Here is a 17,051-nt window from a genome sequence, read left to right as displayed (position 1 = left end):
TCCCTTTGTGTTTCAGATTTCCAAAGCCTGTCCCTAATTAGAAAGCAGTCTACGCCTGTATTCTTCCTCCCAAAGTGCATAACCCCACACTTTCCCACATTGTACTCCATCTGCCACTTCTTTGCCCACTCTCCTAGCCTGTCCAAATCCTTCTGCAGCCTCCCCACTTCCTCAACACTGAAACACAGTCTGCAGGGCCGGATGTTTGAGATCGCAAACTTGGACATAAGTCTGAAATTTGATAGGAGTGCTACAGTGTTCTAATAAGGACAGCACTTATTATAGACAGTCATTGTTAATGAATTACATGAAGTATCCATTTGGTAACCCTGGCCATCTACAACACATTTGTTGTATAAGACAATGGATCTCAATGGGTTAATATTTCTATTATATTGGCTCCACTCTATCCTACTGTTATGCAGAGTCTCCATGGAGACAACAGATTCAATTCTAGCTTCTGAAGGGAGTAGATGTATCTGTATCAGCTCCCCGTGACCCTAGTAATTATACCTGAACAAACATAGTTCCCCATATTGCCATCATATAAATAATGTCATGCTCTTGTTATCTAGGAATAGTAATTGTTCCATATATACTGGACAGTGTTGTATCTCCACCACTAATTACTAGGTTGGCCCAAGAGATCACAAAGACAAAGGAGTTTTAACAGCAAACCACCTCAATCAACCCTCGCCCAGAACCACATATTGGTAGCGGTGGTCACCAATGGTCACTATGGGAAACATCAGAAATTTTATCATAAACCCCAGCCTATTTGGTAAATTCTTATGTAAGGAATCGAGACTGAGAGATTGTTGGTAAGGATTAGTTTTTAAATTGCTTCACGAAACACTAAGACAAGCCATAAGGGTGAAATATCGAGGACTTCATACAGAATTTAGCAGCTGAGAGTTACCTCACAAACCCGTTCAATAGTTGATTCTTTTTAGCAGAAGGCAATGAGCAAATGTCAAAATTATTTGAAAAAACCTGAGATCCACACCCTGAATTTTATTGCATAGTTATTTTCTGCATTCCTATCTGGAAGTTTAACACCCAGGAGGCAAATAAATGGCCACATAGTTGGATGTTTCTGAGATGGGGGAGCATCAGAGCTGTGCATGTCAGAGGATCCCTCTACAATCATACCCTTCCTTTTTCATCCCTTCATCTAGCCTCCAAAACCCACACACCTCACTCCTCCTTAGGGTGTCCATTCTCTCCACACCCAAAAATGTGTCTGTCCAGGATCTACGTTGACACTTTCCGATCTAGCGGCACCTAATTCTTGATTCTATGAATTAGCCAGTAACATTTGATGTGGATCCTTGATTTGTTAAGATACCAATTGCTGGTAATACTGGATAGGTCAATCACAGAATAGAACTTTGCTTGACAGGTCATGCTTAATCTTCCAGTTGGTTGCCATGGTGTTTAGTCATTGGACATAAAGACCCATTTATAGACTCATGTTTAAAAAATGAACATAAACACATAAAGCTATTTATGTAAGAGAGTTTAGAGAAGTTTTAGCATAAGCAGCAAAACAATGTTTCAACATGTTTCACAAAGTTATTCTTTTACAGATATATAATCCCAGATAAATATTTCTTCCATTTCAACTCTTTAATTTTACTGAACTGACTTCGCTCAGTTCTCTTCTTTGAGACACACAGTTTTGTGACTTCTTTCCGAGTCTGCTGATGAGAATCTTTTTAAATTCTGATGGCCTTAGCATCTTTTCAGTTCTAACAACTTGAAAACCGTGATACAAACGCTTACAGCTTGGAGACTTCACAAAACAGAAACCCTTCAGGAGGGAGAACTGTCCCCTTCTGAACTGAAATCCTGATTCTTCTGAATTGAAGTCAAAAGCTAAACTGATGGCATCTGATCCTTTGTAAACTCAGCAGTATAAACACTTCATCCACCGACAGCACAGATATCCTGCCAGGCATTTGACTGGATCATAGACTTTTTAGAAGTAATGCTTTTAGGTCACTGTTCCAAATGAATTTCTGACCTTTTATATAAAAAGAAACTTCACAAAACCATTACCACACATCAGCATCTATTTTAAAATTCCAAATCCCAAGATAAAGATAAGAATACAATGTACACCTTTTCTCTCAGCCATAGAGCATAATATCAATGTGGTGCAACCTATATTAAAATTAAAACATGCTTTTCCAAAGATGCAGATGGCTGTTAGAAATATGTCTTCAGAAGACAACGCAAGAATGCTTCATCATTACTTCCAGTATGGCATCACTCAGAAATAAGAGAAAAGGTATGATTTTAAACTATATAATATTTAGGAGGACAGTGCAACCATTGATTAAAGTATTCTAATGTTGAATCACAGTAAAAAGTGCAACCAATGCTAACAGGTATGGTTCGAGTGAACAGACACAATGTTTGAAATTCCAAGTATGGTTGTAGTGCACAGACACAATGTTAGAAATTCCAATGAAGATTTTGGATGCAGAGCAGGACTTCCACCATCCCTTTACCCTATCACTGCTCCTGTTCCAAAGCTTGCAGATGGAGTCTTCCGAATGTTGCTGTAAAAGAGAGAGCAATCAGAGCACTACCACATAGATGGAGTGAGTGGGTATGGAAAGGTATGGTGCTATAGTCTGATAGGAAGTGAAAGTCTTTGATGTAGGTGAGAAATGAGCAACTCTAAAAGAGATTTTGCTTCCCAGTTACACAAAGCAGTAAAAGCTAGTAACGAACTTTGTTGGCTACACCTTGGATGCTGCCTGACCTGCTGTGCTTTTCCAGCACCACTCTAATCTTGACTCTGATCTCCAGCATCTGCAGTCCTCACTTTCGCCTACACCCATGTATGTGTCAATGCCCTCGGTCACCATTGGTCATGAATAGAATAATAAATAGTGGGACAGAAGGAGGTCATAAGTTCGGCACTTGGCAGGAAGTAACTCACCTCCGTGATTGCCCAGTGCTTGATGCAAGACACAGTTGAGTATTTAATAGAATATTCTCCACTTGCTTGAATGGGTGCAGCTCCAACAATAATTAAAGCTTGACACCATTCAGGTCAAAACAGCTTGATTGACTGACACCCGATCCATCACCTATAACATTCACTTCCTCTACTACTGAAGCATAGGGGAGCAGTGATACCATCTACAAGATCACCTACAGTAAGTTACCCAGACTACTTTGACAGCACCATCTAAATCTATAACCTCTCCCATTTAAAAGGACAAGGGCACCACCTGAAAGTTCCCTTCCAAGCCACAGTCCATCCTGACTTGGATCTATTGACTTCCCTTTATTTTTGCTGGAGCAAAATCTTGGAGATCACACTCTCAACACTGTTAATAAGTATCTACCACCCCAAGGATTGCACCAGTTCAAAAAGGCACTTCAAGAGCAATTAGGAATGTGCAATAAACAGAATTTAAGTTCCCAACACCAATGATAGGTGCGATAGCCTGTATGTGCAGTGGTGACCCATGTGACACCAGTCCGTCCTGACACGACCTCTAATGCTTGTATGTATCTACACCTACTTGAGTAATGTCAGTGTTAATGCATGGACAATGACTGCTTCAGATGTATCCATTCCAAGAGTGATAGCAGGTGTGATTAATGGTTCCAGGGGTGAGACACTTCAGGTATCAGTATACTGAGGAACCTCAATTATCTGAATATTAATTATCCAAAAATTGGATTATCCAAAGGAGATCTCAAGGTCCCGATAGAAACATTATATCAAAGACATGTTTCCAGTAGGGATCACGACATTTGTTTACAGCGATTAAACAGGCACCATCTTCCAATGACTGACCTCCTACCCTCTCTCTCTCCCCACACTTTCCCTGGAGTTCCAGACAAGGGTGTACCCTAAACCCCCCACCTCCCCAGATAATCTGACCAATATTGTCCTGTACAGGGCAGAGGTGGAACTTGTCAAAATGTTGCAGTAAAAAGTTGGGTGTGTGGCTCTGGCTGTGTGTGTGTGTGTGTGTGTGTGTGTGTGTGTGTGTGTGTGTGTGTGTGTGTGTGTGTGTGTGTGTGTGTGTGTGTGTGTGTGCGTGTGTGTTTGTGTAAATGTGCACGCTATTTGGAGACTTAACCCACAAAGGCAGCAGCAGCAGCAGTCTTATTACTGTTGTCCAGTCCGGCTGCCCTGGAGAGGGGATGGGGGCAGTGCTGGACGGGGTGGGGGCAGGACTCGGGAGCAGGGGGTGGTGTTGGACAGGGATGGGGGGTGCGGGCGGGAGCAGTGTTGGATGGGGGTGGGCGAAGGAAGGTTTTGGACGGGGCTGGGGGTGGGGGGCTCAGTGCCAGGAGGCGGTGGAGGGGTTGAACTGTTTGGGGTTGGGGGGGCACGGGGGTGAGGTTGGATGGGTTTGTGGGAAGGGGGCAGTGTTGGACGGGGTTGGGGGTGGGTGTGGGGTGGTGTTGGTGGCGGGGGCTCGCTCGCTGTGTGCTGCTGCTAGTCTCCTGAACGGGGAGCAGACTTTAAAAACGCCGAGTCCCAGAGGAAAGGCATTTAATCGATTAACCGAATAATCAATAATCCAAACAAAATAGTGTCCAGCCATCTTGTTCGGATAATCGAGGTTCAATTCTATAAATTGAAGAAGCTGGAACTGTTCTTGGAGAGAAAGAGGCTAACAGTAAATTTGATGGAGGTTTTCAAAACCATGAGTGGGCTAGATAGAGTAGATGGGGAGAAGCTGTTCCTGCTTGTAAAGGAGCAAGAAGAAAAGGGGTACAGCTGTAAAGTGTTGCAAAACAAACAAAGGGGGGATGTGAGAAAAAAGCATTACTAACAAGTAAAAATTGTTAGAATATGGAATGCATTGCCTAGAAATATTGTGGAGGCAGGCTCAATTGAGTCATTCAAGAAAGCATTAGATAATTATTTGGATGGAAATAGTGCACAAGGGTATGGGAAAAAGCAGAAGATTGACACGAGGTAATGATATTCCAATGAAGAGCCAATGCAGGCAGGATGGACCAAATGGCCTCATGAACACGAGTGCACAGACAACCCAGAGGGGCAACAAAAGGTAGGAAACAGTAATACTTGAAAATAGATGGACTGGTTCTCCATTTCAAAGTACACAGAATGAGTCAGACCAATATATTTCATTCTCCTGTTTTCTTACTGTTTATTTTTCCCGGACGCAGTAAAAAAAAGCTTCAGTAGTTGTTGCATCATAAATCTTCTTTCTGGAACTTTACAACATATTTTTGAAAGCATTTTAGAAGCAGAAATATTTATGTTTTAAGTTTTCATGGTGTATAAAATCAATATGCACAGTCTTTGTAATGAACAAAGCATTCAACTTACAAAGTTATTGACCATTCTGCAAATGCTTATTGTTGTATTCACAGCATAACTGTGTTGTATTCCAATCAATTATTGCAAATCATGAAAAAACGAGCAGAAAGGGCTCAAAATCAACACAAGGAACTTATAAACATTAATAACAATACATTATTAATCAGTTGTCCATATCCGATATGCCATTTTCATTCGTTTTGATTTTAATCCTCCAGCATCCTCAGACTAATTACCAACCCAATCAGTTATAAAGTGTGTGAAGGTAAAATGACTGGATACCCTGAATATCTAAATTAATTTCACCTAAAAGTGTTAGGAAATTACATTTTTAGCAAGGTTTGAAATTGGATTATATAATGCTAGCAGTGACTCACGGCACTCTTTTCAGGAAAAGTTTACCTTTCATGTTCTTTGGAGAATGTAATTATGCTCCAATACAAGGGGGGTAATTGGACTTTGGTTGGGGTAGAACATGATCATCCAAAGCACTTAAAACCAGTCAGAAGTCATCCAAAAAGCAATCTGGAAAAGCAAGCTGAGCTTGTCAGACCCCTCTGGGAAAAGAATAACTAGAGATGGCTTTTAAGACATATACAGATAGAAGTTCAAATGCAATGGGGTGGAAAGTAAATGTGCTGTTAAAAGTAAGTCATCTTTGTTGATGTGTTTTCAGATTTACTTCACCTAAATTTCATTCATAATGAAACAAATACAAAAATTAAAAATTTCATAAGGATGCATTAAATACATATTTTGTGGGACAAACCAGCATTGGTATTGAAAGGCTAAAGTTAGTTATAGTTCCACTAGATTTGAAATGGTAGTAAAAGTAATTTAGTGTTCCTGGGAAGACAAATAGAGGGTACTTACAAAGGCCTGCATTGAATATGAATTCAGAATTGATGAGGAAATCACTTGTCAATGGCAATAATTGAAACAAATGCCTCGAAATCACATGCTGACACTAATTGTATTTCATATGTGAAACCTGCATTGGGTATCATAAAATATATATATATGCTGCTTTAAGAAGTGCTTGCTATTGGAGCCAAATGATTGTGCTCAAATTTTATTTAAATAAACCTGTTAAGGTATGTTAGAATACATATCTATAGTTGGTTGGACTTGAAACTAGAACTGCTAGGCCAGTGGTAGGGATATTACCACTAACTACAACACCCAAGAAGTTGTACTCATACACTTCTATAAGTGAATAGTTTGATTTGACAGTAGATGGCATCTGTTTGTGCTGCAAATATTGTTTTAAATATATGTACACAACTATCAAAGAAATATTTTCACACAGTAGAAATTGTACTGTGGGTCAGGAATTACGTAAATAAAAGTCAATGAAGAAAAAACAAACAGAAGAGTTTCTCAGCTAACTGCTGACAAGCGAAGGCTTTCATTGGACTTGTGACCCAATTATCAATATGTCAATCACATCAGTATTGCTTGAGTCAATTCATCATATGGACAAAAAAGCTGAACTCCACAAGTGAAGTGAGAGTGACAGCCCTTGACATCAAGACGGCATTTAACTGAGTGCGTGGCATCAAGGAGCCTGAGCAAAACTGAGGTCAGTGGGAGTCAGAAAGAAAGGTTGGAGTCAGATGTGGCACAGAGGGAGGTGGCTGTGACGGTTGGAGGTCAGTGATCTCAACTCCAGGACATCCCTGCAGGAGTTCCTCAGAGTAGTGCCCTAGGCCCAGCTGCTTCATCAATGACCATCACTGTGTCAGAAGAACAAAAGTTGGAATAGTTACTGATGATTGCAATGTTCAGGATCATTTATGACTTCTCAGACACAGAAGCAAACCATGTCCAAATGCTGGAAGAGCTGAGCAATATCCAGGCTTGGGCTAAACAGTAACAAGTAACATTCACACAACACAAATGCCAGGCTATGACCATCTCCCATAAGAAATAATTAACCACTGCCTTTAATATTCAGTGGCATTACCATCACTGAATACCCCACCATCAACAACCTGGGGATTACTGTTGATCAGAAACTGAACTGGACCACCAATACAAATATAGTGGCTGCAAGAGCAGGTCTGAGGCTAGGAATACTGCAGTGTGTAACTCAACTCCTGATTCCTTAAAGTCAGTTCACCATGTATTAGGCACAGGTCAGCAATGTGATACAATACTCCCCAGCTGTTTGGATGAGTGCAGCTTAAACAATATACAAGAGGCTTAACACCATCCAAAGCAGCCTACTTGATTGTTTGTGGATGGGGTGCCAGTTAGTCACTCCACCACTGACACTCAGTAACAGCAGTCTCTACCATCTGCAAGACACACTGCAGAAATTCACCAGGAATCCTTAGACAGCACATTTCAAACACATGACCAATTCCATCTACAAGGACAGTGTATATGTGGGAACATCACCATCTGCAAGCTTCCCTCCAAGCTACTGACACCCTGCCTGGGATATATATCATTGTTTCTTCACCAGAGATGGATAGTAAATGGTGGACCAGCCAGTGACGCCCACATCCCATAAGTGAATAAGAAAAGCAGACATTTGAGGGCTAACTACTGACCAGAAGTTTATTGAGATTTGACAGGTTGATCTTCATGTCTCCAGATTGCAAAGGACCAGACATACGCAGCAAGTCATGCACTGAGACCCTGTGGAGGTCCTAACCTGCTGACTAAAAAGGTCTCTTACACTGAGTCAAAGTTGGAGATTTTGGACTGACCTGATTTAGTTACCCAGACAGTTGCCTAAAAAAAATACAAAATTCATATTCTAAGTCCTGCATCACTATACAGCTGACACTGCTCTGACTTATTCCTCAACTACCGTACTGACTCCTAGACTATGCCCTGATGCTACAACACCTCCTTGATCTAACCTGACTAGTCTGTAACCCAGATACATTTCAACTCAACCATCTACTCTACCATTTATACACCTCATACAATTATGCACTTATCATTTTTCACATCTGCCTCCAGTCACATCTACTACCCGAACCGTAAAGTGCCCTATTTATACTGAGAAGCTTTGGGACTTTTAAATACTTACTTAACAGCATGTAATAGCTTGTGCCATGAGAAAAGGGCATGGTTTCTGTATAGATACTCTTTGCTGGTCTCTCCAAGATCTTGCCACAGTGGCTCAGTGGTTGGCACTGCTGCCTCTCAGTGCCAGGGACCCGAGTTTGATTCCATCATCGGGTGACTGTCTCTGTGCAGTTTGCATATTCTCCCCGTGTCTGCGCGGTTTCTTCTGGGTGCTCTGGTTTCCTCCCACAATCCAAAGATGTGCAGATTAGGTGAATTGGCCATGATAAGTTGCCCTTAGTTTTCAGGGATGTGTCGGCTAGGTGCATTAGTCAGGGGAAATGTAGAGTAATAGGTGTAAGGGAATGGGTTTGGGTGGGATACTCTTTGGAGGGTCCATGTGGACTTGTTGGGCCAAATGGCCTGTTTCCACACTGTAGGGATTCTAATTCTAATTCTAAAAACATGTGCTCAGGGAGTTTTTGAAGATCTTTAATTGAATTAGAATCAGAATTAGAGAAAGGAGCACAGAGATACAGGAGCACAGTGAAAAGTGTACAAAGTTACTGTTGCTGGTGCCATCTTACATATAAAGGTGCCTGGGTACAAAATCTTAATAATGAATTTGTGCTACAAAAAGCACAATGTGAGAACAGAGTAGAGACTGAGTCTTCAATAATGGGAAGCTCATATATACCTTACCAAGTTTCCCCAACATCACAAAGACTCCAGTCTGGTGTGTGATAGAATAATTACCACTCCCTTGCATAGAAGAACTAGTATCAATACTCAAGGAGTTTTAAGCATCTTGAGAAAAGATTAATTGACTGATATTCCTGCCACAAGAATCAATGTCGCCTTTCCACTTCCTGTGTCTGCAGTATGTGTTATCAACATTATGCACTGCAGTCACACATCAGGATTTAATCATCAGCACCACCTAAACCAGTAACCTCTGACACCAAGGTTACTTAGACTTCCAAAAGGCATCTGATAAGGTGCCACATCAAAGGTGGCAGAAAATAAAAGCTCATGGTGTCTGTGGGAAACTTATTGTCATGGACAGGAATGAGAACTGAAATTGCTGGAAAAGCTCAGTGGGTCTGGCAGCATCTATGGAGAGAAATCAGCATTAACATTTTGGGTCCAGTGACCCTTCCTCAGAAGATCTGAGAAGTCACTGAGGATCACAGAAGAGATCTGAGGAAGGGTCGCTGGATCCGAAACATTAACGTTGATTTCTTCCCACAGATGCTGACAGACCTGCTGAGATTTTACAGCAGTTTCTGTTTTCGTTTCTGATTTCCAGCATCTGCAGTTTTGTTTGGTTTTTATTTATCATGGATAGAACATTGCATGGGGAAAAGGAAGATCTAAGAGGCATATATTTAAAACTAAAAATAATCAACTCATTTTTTTGCTCTTGGAAACAAAACTGCTTAAAATGATTGTATTAGCCTCTGTGGTTTTATGTGACTCACACTAAGATCTTATGTATCCAAGTGAAAGATAACAGCAAGAAAGATAAACGAGACAGCAGATGATAAACAAACTCTTCAACAGTTGACAGAAAACAAGAGAAATTAATATGGGATAAAAGAATACACTCACTGACTCAGGAAGATTTGTCAAAGGATTCACTGACAAATTATTACATGATATAGCTACCATAGGTAATAATTTGTAAGCTGCCCCTTTATAATTGATTTCACCACAAATGGTAAATAATGAGTGCTATTCAAGCAATACAGGCAAGTTTCCAAATAAACATGTGATGACTGTACTTAAATGTTGTTATAACCATTTGGACTGGACTTCAGTTAATGCCAAACTTAACCATTAATGGAATAATATCTTGTATTTTTAGGTCAAATGCAGAATTACTTTAGCTATCAGTTCAGGGTTGATAGGTTGGTAAACACAGAATGCATTCAAAACTGAAGGTTTTCTCAAGCTGTTCACTGTAGATCTTTCAGTAAAGCCTTTGATAAGGTTCCACATGGTAGGCTGTTGGAGAAAATGCAGAGGCATGGAATTGAGGGTGATTTAGCAGTTTGGATTAGAAACTGGCTTTCTGAAAGAAGGCAGCGAGTCGTGGTTGATGAAAAATATTCAGCCTGGAGTCCGGTTACTAGTGGTGTGCCACAAGGATCTGTTATGTGACCACTGCTGTTTGTCATTTTTATAAATGACTTAGATGCAGGCACAGGTGGATTGATTAGTAAATTTGCAGATGACAGTAAAGTCGGTGGAGTAGTGGACATTTTGGAAGAATGTTACAGGTTGCAGGGGGACTTGGATAAAGTGCAGATTGGGCTGAGAGGTGGCAAATGGAGTTCAATGCAGCTAAGTGGGAGGAGATGCACTTTGGGAAGAAAACAGGAAGGCAGAGTACTGGGTCAGTTGAAAGATTCTTGGTAGTGTGGGTGTGCAGAGAGATCTTGGAAACCATATACATAGGTCCCTGAAAGTTGCCACCCAGGTGGGTAGTGCTGTTAAGAAGGCGTACAGTGTGTTAGGTTTCATTCGTAGAGGGATTGAGTTCCGGAGCCACAATATAATGTTGCAACTAATCAAAACGCTGGTGCAGCCACACTTGGAATATTGTTTACAATTCTGGTCCCCATATTTTGGGAAGGATGTGGAAGAATTGGAAAAGGTGCAGAGGAGATTTACCTCATAAGGGAGGGTCTTATGAGGAAAGGCTGAGAGACTTGGGTCAGTTCTCATTGGAAAGAAGAAGGCTAAGAGGGGATTTGATAGAGACATACAAGATGATCAGAGGATTGGATTAGATTCCCTACAATGTGGAAACAGGCCATTCAGCTCAACCACACCGACCCTCCGATCCATTTCCCTCTGACTAATGCACCTGACACTATGGGCAATTTACAGTGGCCAATTCACCTGACCTGCACATCTTGGACTATGGGAGGACACCCATGCAGACATGGGAAGATTGCGCAAACTCCACACAGACAGTCACCCAAGGCTGGAATTGAACCTGGGACCATGGTGCAATGCTAACCACTGAGCCACCGTGCCACCTTTTTTCCTAGGATGATGACGTCAGCTTGTACGAGGAGGCATAACTACAAATTGAGGGGTGATAGATTTAAAGACAGATGTCAGAGGCAGGTTCTTTACTCAGTGAGTGGTAAGGGCGTGGAATGCCCTACCTGCTAATGTAGTCAACTCAGCCACATTAGGGAGACTTAAACAATTCTTAGATAAGAACGTGGATAATTTTGGGATAGTGTAGGGGGATGAGCTGAGAATAGTTCACAGGTCAGTGCAACATCAAGGGCTGAAGGGCCTGTTCTGCAATGTGTTGTTCTATGTTCTTCATTCATATTGCTCTGTGCTAAGACACATCTCTGGAACAGGTGCAACTGGAACCTGGGCCTTCTGTGTAGGAGATAAGTACATTACCACTGTGCCACAAGACTCCAGCTTGTGCTATAATTAGAGTTTGCAAGGCCATGGAATATTTAAGCAAAAAATTATCAAACTTTTATAGGTGTAATCGATAAATATACAAGGGTTTATTTCCATCTGAAGGGTCAGCTTCGGTTCAGTTGGTGGCATTCCTGCTTCTGGGTAAGAAGTTGTGAGCTCAAGCCCCATTCTAGAACTTCAGAACAATAAATCAACAATTAACTCTAATACAGTGCTGAGGACATGCTGGGAAAACATTTCTTCTCTCTGATGAGATTTACTAGGTGGTATAACGCTATCACACAGAAGAGCGGGGTCATTGTCACTGTTGTCCTGGCCAATATTTATCCTTCGATAAACATCGTAAAGACAGATTACATTGCTGACTGTGGGAACTTAATGTGTATGAATGGGCTACTGTTGTATATTACATATATATAATTTTAAAAGCAGTTTCAAGCAGTTTGGGATGTTAAGGTGGACATGTAAAAGTTGATAATTCTGCCTATTTTCTCACTACTTGAGTAGATAATCCAACAAATTTCTCTGCCAAACATTACTATTAGCACAATTTAAAATACTCACATATGATTACATTGGATATATGGCACAGAAACTACCCAACCAGTCCACCAATGCTTACACTGCACTCAAGCCTCCGTCAATCTTTCCTCATTTAGATCTCTCTTTGCAGAATATATTTCTTCAATCCAGCATGCTTGTCTGACTTCCTCTTGGATTCACTAACACTATTCACTTCAATCAATCCTTGTGAATTGCTCTATGTATTGGAAGCAATTCAGGGAAAGCCTACTGGACTGTTGCATAGAATGGGAGGGGGTGGGGGTGGGGAGTGTGGGGTGGGGGTAGGGAGTGAGGAGGAGAGGGACAGTGTGGAATTGTTTTATAAGGGACAAGTTAGACAGCCTAAGCTTGTACCCAATGGAATTTGGAAGAGTCAGAGCTATCAATTGAAACATGTAAGATCCTGAGGAACTTGGAAGGGTGGAAAGAATATTCTCTCTTCCAGAAGAACCCTGGAACTAGGGATCAGGGTTTAACAACTAAGATGTCACCCACTGAAGGCAGAGACAAGGGGTTTATTTTCTCCCAGAAAAACATACGTCTTTGGAACTCTCTTCCTCAAAAGGAGGGAGAAATGGAGTATTTGAATACTTTGAAGGCAGAGGTAGATAAATTCTTGTTAAGCAAGGGATCAGAAGGTTAACAGGATAGGCAGGAATGTAGAGTAATTGGACCATTCATTATTTTTATTCATTTGTGGGATGTGGACATCAGTGGCTAGCCAGCATTTAATGCCTGTCCCAGCATTCATTGCCAACCATGGTTATAGAGTCATTGTGTCAGAGATGTCCTACACGGAAAAAGACCCTTCGGTCTTACTCATCCATACTGACCTGATATCCTAACCTAATCTAGTCCCATTTGCCAGCAGTTGACCCATATCCCCCTAAACTCTTCCTATTCATGTACCCATCCAGATGCCTTTTAAATGTTGTAATTGTACCAGCCTCCACCACTTCCTCTGATAGCTCATTCCATACACACACCACCCTCTGCATGAAAAAGCTGCCCGTTAAGTTCCTTTTAAATCTTTCTCCTCTCAGCTTAACTATATGCCCTCTAGTTTTGGACTTGCCGACACTGGAACAAAGACCTTGTTTATTTATCCTATCCATGCCCCTCATGATTTTATAAGCCTCAGCCTATTCAGTTTCTCCCTCTAGCTCAAACTCTCCAACTCTGGCAACATCCTTGTAAATCCTTCCTGAAACCTTTCAAGCTTAACAACATCGATCTTATAGCAGGGAGACCAGAATTAAACACAGTACGCCAATAGTGGCCTAACTAATGTCCTGAAGAGCTGCAACATGACATTCCAACTCCTATACTCAATGCAATGATCAATGAAGGCAAGTGTACCAATTGCCTTCTTCACTATCCTATCTACCTATGACTCCACTTTCAAGGAATTATGTACCGGCATTCCAAGGTCTGTTTGCTCAGTAACACTCCCCATAACCCTCCCATTAAGTTGCCTTTGAGGAAGTGGTGGTGAGCTGCCTCCTTGAACCGCTGCAGTCTACCCACTTTGGGGTGACCCACCATTCCATCAAGGAGGGAATTCCAGGATGTTGGCCCTGCAACAGTGAAGGAACGGCAATAGATTTCCAAGTCGTGATGGTGAGTGGCTTGGAGTGCAAGCTGAAGGTGGTGATGTTCTTATTTACCCGCTACTCTTATCCTTCAAGATGGAAATTGTCATGAGCTTTGATTGGTGGAGCAGTCTGAAAGGGCTGAGTGGCCAATTTCTACTCCACTTCATACATTTACATGTATTCTCACCAATCCTTTGGAAATTAAGATCATAAAACTATAAGATATAGGAGCAGAATTAGGTCATTCAGTCTATGGAGTCTTCTCCGCCATTTGATCATGGCTGATATGAAATTAAGTTTCTTTTGAATTTCCTATTAGATTTCTTGATAACTATCATAGATCAATGGCCTCAAGTTTCTTTCCTACAAGAGGGAACATTCCCTCTGCATCTATGCTACTAAAACCAAACTTAAATGTCTCAATCAATCAAGTCAAGTCCACTGGTTCTTGTTTCAAGAGAAAAGAGTCCGTGAATTCTTCCCAATATGTTGTTACAATCCCTTCTGAGTGTGTCAAATTATGTTATGGCCTGTTTAGTTTCCAGAAACGTTTATTTTTGAAGTTAATACTATGTAGAAAGAATAAAGCTGCAAAAATTTGACTGTGGCGATACAATTGCTTTTGTCCTCGTTATTTTTTATTTGAGGTTTTGAGCCAGCGGTAGTGAGTTGCCTTTAGCAAGCCAATAAAATAAACAGCTTATGAGGTCCTGTTTTTTTTTAAAGTTAGAGCAATAAAAGCAGCATAAATGGGTGGAGTCAAGCTTCCACAGAACCAGGATTTTAGTTTCACTTTCAGTTATTAGGGTTCTGAAGGTGACTGTGGAAGCTACTGTACATCTCTGTCTGCCAAAGCAAACAGCTAGAGTTCTCTGTCTCTCTCTGCCAGAATTTTCTCTTTGGTGCTGTTTCCCCTGGACTGGAGAAACCCTGCAAGTGAGACAATCTAATTTGCCTTTGCCAAGAGTGTGTTTATGGGAATTACTATTTTGGAACAGTTAAATAATCCATTATTCTGTTAAGTTTCCCAATAGAATTAAAGTTATACCAGCTATTCTTTCTTTTATTTGTATTTTAACTGGATGTAAGAATAAAGTGTGCTTTGCTTAAAGCTATGGAGCATGACCAAAATCAACTTACATCTGGAACACAGCACTTTACATTTGCCATTAAATAAGATAAAAGTTAGTGTCTAGGCTGTTGCCTTGATATGTTTGAAGGAGGTTTGATCTGGTCCATAACATGACACATTACAATACCTTATTATCCATATTATGTGTTGCTTTACCTACTGTAATACAATCTATAATACAGGTACAACTTATTTCTAACACCCAGAATTAATATATGGTAAACATCGGTAATACCAGGTTGTAAGTTTGATTGCTGAGCCGGTAGGTTTGTTCTCAGACGTTTTGTCACCATGCTAGGTAACATCATCAGTGAGCCTCCATTGAAGTGATGGTGTCCCGCTTTCTATTTGTCTGTCTTGGTCTGTTGTGGCGGGTGATAGTACTTCTGGTTTTTTTTCTGAGAGGTTGGTAAATGGGGTCCAAAATTAAGTATTTGTTAATGGAGTTCCAGTTTGAATCCCAGGCCTCCCGGAATTCCCATGCATGTCTTTGTTTAGCCTGTCCCAGGATGGATGTATTGTCCCAGTCGGACTGTTGTCCCTCCTCGTCTGTGCATAAGGATACTAGTGATAGTTGGTCATGTCTTTTGGTGGCTAGTTGGTGCTCATGTATCCTGGCGGCTAGTTTCCTGCCAATCTTTCCCATGTAGTGTTTGTTGCGGTCCTTGAGGGTAATTTGTATATTATGTCCATTCTGCTGGTTATTGGCACAGGGTCCTTTAAATTCATCAGGAACTGTTTCAGTGTGGCGAAATCGCAAATGGGTAATATACTTGGCATTAAGACAGGTTCCATGGATTTCTCAGCAACACTACACAGATGTCAATGACACACACACTTATAAACTTTGCAAGGGATAGCAATTCTTTACTGTTGCTGATTCAGCCTTGAAAGTTCTTCTGAAGAGCTGTCAGATTAGTGATTGCTCTTGTTCCAGTCCATCATGCTCCTGACCTAGGTCCACACTTCTCATTACACCAAAACTAGACACTAATATTCAAGCACAATGCCAGATATTCACCAGCAGTTAGCTTCAACACACAGAAACTTTACTGTGTTTACCCTGAGCTTTTATCTTGCTCTGCTGCATCAAGTTAATACTACTTGTGGCTTTTCAGTCCCCACTCTCAGCTGTGGAGATCTATTGGCAACACCTAGCTTTTTGTGAAGCAACTCACCTTCCAGAACTTTTCTTAATCTGTGGTGGCCTAATAACTCCTAGGACTTTATCTGCATTCGTACAGCACAGAATTATCCAACTTATTTCACTTTATTTGACTCCCCAATGACAAAGACCCAATGTGGTTCAGTTGCCTTTTCAGGGAACCTTCAACAACTCATTTCTTCATCGAGATTGCTTCCCCTTTTCCACTTCCTTCCCTGGACCCCAGCTATGCAGAACAATTTACCTGTTCGAGAATATCCCAAGAACTCCAACTTCACAGAACTCTTGTCATTCAGTTGCCTTCCCTACATCACAGTTAATAATCAGCGTTCCTAATGTAGAGTTTGCCCCTACCTCCTTCACATACTTCCTGACCATCTGCCTGTCTCCTATGGACTCTGATTCAGTAACCTATTGAAAACCTTGCATTAAGCTGGCTCAGTGATTAGAATTGCTGCCTCACAACTTCAGGAATCTGGGTTCGATTTCTGCTTCGGGTTACTGTGCAAACACCACACATACATTCACCGTGTGTCTGCATGCGTTTTCTCTGGGAGCTCCAGTATCCCCCCACAATCCAAAGATGTGCAGGTTAGATGGATTGGCCATGCGAAAATTGCCCATAGTGGTTCAGGGATTCATTGGTTAGGTGCATTAGTCAGGAGTAATGTAGAATAATAGGGTCTGGGTAGGTTATCCTTCGGGGGGTCGGTGTACACTTGGTAGGCCTAATGGCCTGTCTCCACACTAAAGGGATTCTATGAAGTCCCACCCTTATCATTG

The sequence above is a fragment of the Chiloscyllium punctatum genome, chromosome 3 (genome assembly GCF_047496795.1).
Source record: "Chiloscyllium punctatum isolate Juve2018m chromosome 3, sChiPun1.3, whole genome shotgun sequence".
Classification (NCBI taxonomy): Eukaryota; Metazoa; Chordata; class Chondrichthyes; order Orectolobiformes; family Hemiscylliidae; genus Chiloscyllium; species Chiloscyllium punctatum.
This window is presented reverse-complemented; position numbering follows the sequence as displayed.